General features: G+C 44.8%; 1 non-coding gene across 1 annotated transcript; it reads right to left on the bottom strand.

Annotated features, from left to right (window-relative positions):
* Positions 1-5,254: 5,254 nt before the first annotated feature.
* On the bottom strand, positions 5,255-5,365 carry LOC119282907. Its single transcript, XR_005138937.1, has one exon. It is a non-coding gene; the product is annotated as a small nucleolar RNA R71 (small nucleolar RNA).
* Positions 5,366-7,162: the final 1,797 nt, after the last annotated feature.

The following is a 7,162-nucleotide window of genomic DNA, read 5'->3' as shown; positions in this document are numbered from 1 at the left end:
CCTCCCCAACACGTCCAGGAGCTCCGCCTCCATCGTCTACGCCTCCTCGAGGACACACGCGCCGCTGGACGCCCTCGGACGCCTACACCGCCGCCATCTTCAAGCTTCGGCCGCCGGAGATCGTCGACGCCGATTTGCTGACCCCGGCGCATCCCCGAGCTCGCTGACCACCTCATCGCCTCGCTGTGAGCTCCACTGTGTTTCCCCTCCCTCCTTTTGCTCGCCCCCACACCGTAGCGCCAAACCCGACCTTGGCCGAACTCCGGCCGCCGCGGATGACCTCGCCGTGCCCAAGTCCGACCACCTCGCGCCCTCCCCCTGCCACCGTTGGATGCGCACGAGCCCTAGCTCCTCGTAGATGGGCTCAGCCATCGATTTGATCGCCGGAGCCGCCGTCCTGATCATTGCCGCTGCGATCTGAGGTAGCCGGCGGTTAACCGCCGGCATTTCTGACGTGGCAGCGTCATTAGCAGCTAATGGCGCCACTAATAGAACCAACACCCACTGACATATGGGCCCCACTGCCTAACTAACCCTGATTTAGTTTTGTTTAAATTAAATTAACCCCGCTGGTCCCACAGGTCAGATTGACTTGGCCACGTCACCTGTTGACCCGACCCCACCTGTCAGTGGCACAAACAACGCTGGTTCACTGACCAATGGACCCCACTGGTCAGGTTTGACCCGGGGCAGCCCTGTTGACCGCTGACGTCACCCTGACGCAATGCTGACGTAGTAAACAATTTCTGTATTTAAAATAATTCAGGAATTCCAAAAAATGTTCAAAACTTCTAAAATTCATAGAAAATCAACCGTAACTCCAAATTAAATAAATTATATATGAAAAATGATCAAAAAAATCCAATCTATCCATCTGTTCTGGTTTCATGCATGTTAGAACAACTTATAGCTGCTGTTTAGTACAAATCATATAAATGACATTTAAACCTTCACATATGGAGTTTGAATTTGAATCTTGGGTTCAAACCAACTCCATTTAACCTGCTGCTAGATGCATTAGCTCAAACCACATCATATTGCCATGTCATGATCATGCATCATATTGTGCATTGCATTGATTGTGTTTCTTCTTTGTTTGTCGGTGCTTGTCCCCTCTCAGTAGACGTGTACCGACGATGTGATCGATGACACCGATGAAGAACTATATTATCTTCAGAAGTGCCAGGCAAGCAAACCCCTCTTGTTCATTCCGATACAATCCCACTCTCTTGCTCCTGCTCTCTTTTACTGCATTAGGACAACAACGATTCATCTGTTACTTGCTGTGGTAGTTGAACCCCTTATCCTCTGCATGACCTGTCATTGCCACAGTAAATAGATGAAACCCACTAGCATGAGTAGGAGTTGTTTGAGCCCTGTTGTGCCTACTCATTCATGTTTGTTCTCATGCCTGCTATTGCTTAGAGTTGAGTCAGGTCTGATTCATCGGGAATGAATCAGAGGTGTGTGAACATGTCCTACTGTGTGTGAGCTAAGTGTGTGAACACGATTTGGTAAAGGTAGCGGTGAGAGGCCATGTAGGAGTACATGGTGGGTTGTCTCATTGGAACCGTCCTCAGGAACTGAGTTCTATGTTTGTGATCCATGAACAGTTACTACCACACATTGGGTTCCGGTAACTCGACCCCTCTCGACTTATTAATAAACATGATCTCTGTCCAGGAGTTGCAACTAGTTTCTGGTGTTTGTAGGTAGTGTTAGTAGTCTACCAAGTGGCACCGGTACAGGTGGGCTTGGGACAGACTAGGCATCATGGCATGGTGTACCAAGCGTAGATCCACCCGTCGAGGTGGGCTTGGGAACCCTGCTCACATCGTTTGGGGCCGTGAGCGACACCCTGGCCGGATCTCCTTGCGGATGGAACCCGAATAGGCGATAAACCTGGACGAGAGACTTGTGTGGTTAGTCAGGTCGTGGCTGACTCCCTCGCCAGGCTTCCGCTTGAAGGTTGCCGAGATACATGACATGTACATGGCGGTAAGTGGCGAGAGTGTGTGTGAAGAAGTACACCTCTGCAGGGTTAATATGATCTATTCGAATAGCCGTGTCTGCGGTAATGGACTTCTGGGTTGCCTGTACAGTTCATAGATAACTTGAAGTGGATACTCTAAAATACGCAAGATAAGCGTGAGTGCTATGGATGGCGTTCTCGTAGGGAGACGGGAGCGGATCCATAGTGGTGTATTGATATGGTGAATATGTGGACTCGTGTGCGCCACCTCAAAAGAGTTACTTGCAGTCGTAGTTCAGGATAGCCACCGAGTCAAAGCTAGCTTGCTGCAGTTAAACCCCACCATCCCCTTTGTTGACAATGATGCATATGTAGTTAGTTCTGATGTAAGTCTTGCTGGGTACATTTGTACTCACGTTGCTTAATTTATGTTTTTGCAGAGAGACTTCAGTCTCACTAGTAGTTCCACGTGGGCTTCGACGTTTAGCTTGTTACCTCAGCTACGATCTCGTGCCCTCGGCAGGATCTGGTAGTTAGTCAGGCTTCTCAGCCTTTTTCATTTGTAGTTGTCTGTACTCAGACATGTTAAGCTTCCGCATGTGCTTTGACTTGTATGCTCTGAATGTCGGGTCATGAGACCCATGTTTGTAATATCTCGCTCCTCGGAGCCTATTGAATAAAATACTTGAGTTGTAGAGTCATGTTGTGATGCCATGTTGTATTTGCACATATCGAGCATATTGTGTGTATGTTATTGAAATGCTTGGTATGTGTGGGATCTGACTATCTAGTTGTTTATCCTTAGTAGCCTCTCTTACCGGGAAATGTCTCCTAGTGCTTCCACTGAGCCATGGTAGCTTGCTACTGCTCCGGAACACTTAGGCTGGCCGGCATGTGTCCTTCTTCGTTCCTGTGTCTGTCCCTACAGGGAAATGTCACGCGATGAATACCGGAGTCCTGTTAGCCCGCTACAGCCCGGTTTACCGGAGTCCTGCTAGCCCAGTGCTACAGCCCGGATTCACTCGCTGATGACCGACACGTTCGATGCTGGGTCATGGATGCCTGTTGATAAGCATATTTCATATATATAATTTTGGCATACAAATATACCATTTGTTGAGTTCTGACATTAACTTTTGCTATGAAATACTGAATATTTGAATGATAATCATATAAGAGCATGTTGACTAGTGAATTGTTTCTTTTGCAGAAAAGTGCGAAAAGGCACTATAAACTTCAAGATTCAGTCGATTGCCAAACGCGATGAGACTTGGGGCTGGAACGAGAGAATGAGGGACCCAAGCGAGAAGAAAAGAAATATCCAGGGGCAAGCTAATGTTGGAGGATCATCTTGAGAAGAAAGGAAGCAGGAGGGACAAAGTGAAAAAATGGCAGATCACAGGAGGTCAAAATCCCTAGACGCCCTGATTCCCAAATCGGGCCTGGCATCTCACCTCTCTCCCTCACCCTTCCTTCTCCACCTCTGGCCGCCGCCGCGGCCAGGCCGGCGTAGCAGTGCGCCACCCAGCCATCCATCCATTCCATCTCCACCACGCACCACCAGCACCATCTCCTTCTCCTCCCCGAATCCATCCATCTATCCATCCACCATGCCATCACATCACCAGCACCCCTCACTCCTAGCGCCATTACTCCACTTCCTCTGCTTCTCTTCTTTTCTGAACCTCAACGCCTTCTGTTGCTGCTCCCTCTCTCAACGCCTCCTGTTGCTGCTCTTCTTGCGACCCTGCTGCTGCTCCTTCTTCCCTTACCTCGCTGCTGTTCTTCTCTTTCTCTCTGTACCTTGCTGATGTCCCATCTCTCCTAGCGCCGCTGCTGCACTTCTTCTGAAGACCTCTCACCATGTCCCTGCTGCTGCATCTTCCTTCTTCTCTGAACCCAAACTGCTGCTGCTTCTCTTCTCTCTTTACTTCTTGCAAAATTCTGTAAACTGCTAGGTGAACTTGTGTACTATTCTGAATACTTAACTTTCTGTAAGGTTCAGACTTTGTAAAATTCAGAATTGAGATGTGTATGGTGTGTAATGTTCAGATTTGACTAGTGTAAGCATCTTGTTATTTGTTCAGTTTGGTACTGGTATAATATAGTACTTGTTATGTTGGATCTGACTAGTGGAGGCCTTGTTAATTTGAGAGATTATTGATCTATTAGAATTTGCTTCTGTGAATTAGTATTGTGTTAGCATATGAATGTGTTCACCCCTTGTTTGTTTGTTTGTTCCTTACTGAAATTTATTCCATTGTCCATGTGTTAGCTCTAGTACATGTGCTATATAAATACATGTGTGTTTGTGGTGTAAACCATCTATATTGAGTCTTATAATCTTGTTTCTCCCATCTCTTACATGTTAGATAGTCATTTGTGTTCACTTCCCTTTTGTCGATAATGTCCGTGTTAGTATTTTAATTTCTCAAGCATTACGAAAATACCAAAAAGATTGTTGAAGATAATCTAAACCTTTCTGTACTTTATTTTGCATTTTCTTTGTCGACGATCTTTGGGAACGACCTTGTTAGTTTAGGTTTTATTTTCTGCATTCATCTCTTAAAATTGTGTTACCTAGATTTAGCCGAGCATAGTCGCCGTCGCCTAGTCCCTGTGGAGAACACGACACCCGTAGTTTGGGCATAAAAACCCTGCTATATTACAAACGATCATTTTGGCGCCGTTGCCGGGGACTAGTGTCAAGTGACCGTGTTAGGCTATAGACTAGGTTTATTTTAGTTCCGTGTTTAATTCATCGTATATTTCATTTTCTGCGTTTCTTTTATATATATTTTTTTCCTTGCTGTTGCTTCGGCTTATTAGGATACTAACATTCTGACTAGTATTTACTGTTTATGAGTGTGCGTAGGAAATCTGAACTATTTACAGGTTGATTGATAGTTACACTTGGTGGAGATATGGCGATGCTTCGTGATGTTTGGATGCCAAGCAGCCAATGCTATTTCACAGGGCCACTTTGGCCGTCTTTTGAGGCGGAAAATTTTGAGCTAAAGCCTGGTCTTATTGCTTTGATTCAACAACATCAGTTTGGAGGGTTGCCTAATGAATATCCTTACGAGAACTTGCTCCGAGTCATGGAGTATTCAGATACAGTAAAGTACCATGGAGTTCCTCAAGAAGCTATCAAGTGCATGTTGTTCACATTCTCTCTCCGAGATGGTGCTCGTGCTTGGTATCGATCCTTGCCATAAGATCATTCGGTTGGAATGAGATATCACGAGCTTTCTTGGATAAATATTTCCCACTACACAAGCAGTCCGCAATTCGAGATGAGATCTTCAATTTCGTTCAGCGTGAAGGCGAGAGCTTGAATGATGCTTGGGAGAGATACAGAGCCTTATTCAGGAGATGTCCTAATCATGGGCTCGAGAGATGGTTAGAGTTGCAGATATTCTATAGAGGATTGACTTCGAACACTCGAGCTTATGTCGATATGGCAGCGGGTGGAGCTATTACAAACAAGACACTTGATGAAGCTTTTCTGCTGATTGAGAGTATAGCTTTCCACCAACTTCAGTGGTACAATAAGAAGCCCACATCTGATTCATTGGTTTGCTTGCAACAAATCACTACACCTCAACCACCAATTCTTACACAAAAGCATGACCCTCTATTTCAGTGTGACAAGGTTGAGCTTGCATGGATTATATTTGACGATGATGACACCATTCTAGTTGACACACACGCTACAGATCATCTGGTACTAGTGTTGGAGATTCAGTTTTGCATTGTGATGATTATAACATGGATGAGCCAGAGCTGCAGTTCGTTGCTTTTGATATTGAGGAGTCACCTTTAGTTGATATTGATCATGTGCTGCTAGAGCCAAATATGGAGAAGTTCGCCTTTGATGATGTTAGCTGCATTGATTCTTCAACACTTGAGCCTGAGATGGAGAGCTTCATGGTTGATTATGGTGAGGTGGATTCAGATGTCAAGGAGTCAAGCTCTATTTCACTTGTTGACACGAATCCAGTGGAAATTTCTACTACCACACCTCACTTGGTATCTTCAATGGAGGTAGTCCTGAAGCTTCTTCCTAACTATCTCAGGTATGATCTCAGCTTTCTCAACAAGATATGCCATATCATGGATACTGCCTATGCACCATGTGACTTGTTGTTGATACATGTTCCTGACTTGCTCAATAGATATACTTATATGATAGGGTACTCTATCGATGACTTAGAGGGCATTCTCTCTGTCACTTGTATTGGCTTGGTTGTTGAGTGTTCTTTCAGGTTGATGCTTGTGTACCATTTACTGCGAGTTGACCGAGTTCGAGATGACATTCCCTGGGATCCTGGTGGACTCAGAGCATGGGGATGAGGAGAAGCAAGGGGGCACACACGAGGAAGGGAGAAGCTGGAGCAGGCATGAGGATAGAGAAGCAAAAGGAGAGGAGCTGCAGTTGGTGAGGTGATCGAGCGAGTGCTACATCATCAAAGCCCGGTGAGCTGTTTCATGACCCATTCCGAGTATATCATCCATTGATACATGCTGAAATCAAATGTTATTTGGGTTGCTTAAGCCATTTCTTAAATGTCGTCCCACTGAATTTTACCTTTGACATATGATGCTTGATGTGAATATGTGAACTGAATCGTGAATGCCTTGTAAACTAGTGATCTACATACTGCTTGTTTTGCTGAAACTAGTGAAAGTTATTAGTTTTGAGTGCTCAAATCCCCAGTACACTAGAAAACTTAATCATTTTCTGCTTTTACCTCGATACACCTAGATCATTAAGAGTCAGATGCTGAGTTTGTGCCTAATGTGTTCCCATTGAGAGCAATCACCTAACCACTATGGATTAGCATGCTATGTTCCCTGGATCGGTAGCATGTGAACCAGACATGGAGAAGTGATGATTCCTGTTTTTGTGCTTATGCGTTGTTCATTTAAGATAAGTAATATTTAATAAATAAGTCTACTAAACTAATAATTGGTCGATCCAGGTGTATACCATGTTCTCGGGATCGGTGGTATGTTCCTTTGGTGAGATCGATAAAATATTATCATTGCTTTACTTCTGTAAATAAGTGATTTGATCACAAGTTTATGTTCTTTTTTGTGCTTGGGATCATGCTCTCTTTAGGAACCTTTGGCACAATCATCATTTGAACTTGTTGATTCACTTTTATCATTGTAAAAGTTTAATAT

Source organism: Triticum dicoccoides, chromosome 3B, assembly GCF_002162155.2.
Source record: "Triticum dicoccoides isolate Atlit2015 ecotype Zavitan chromosome 3B, WEW_v2.0, whole genome shotgun sequence".
Lineage (NCBI taxonomy): Eukaryota > Viridiplantae > Streptophyta > Magnoliopsida > Poales > Poaceae > Triticum > Triticum dicoccoides.
This window is presented reverse-complemented; position numbering and strand designations above follow the sequence as displayed.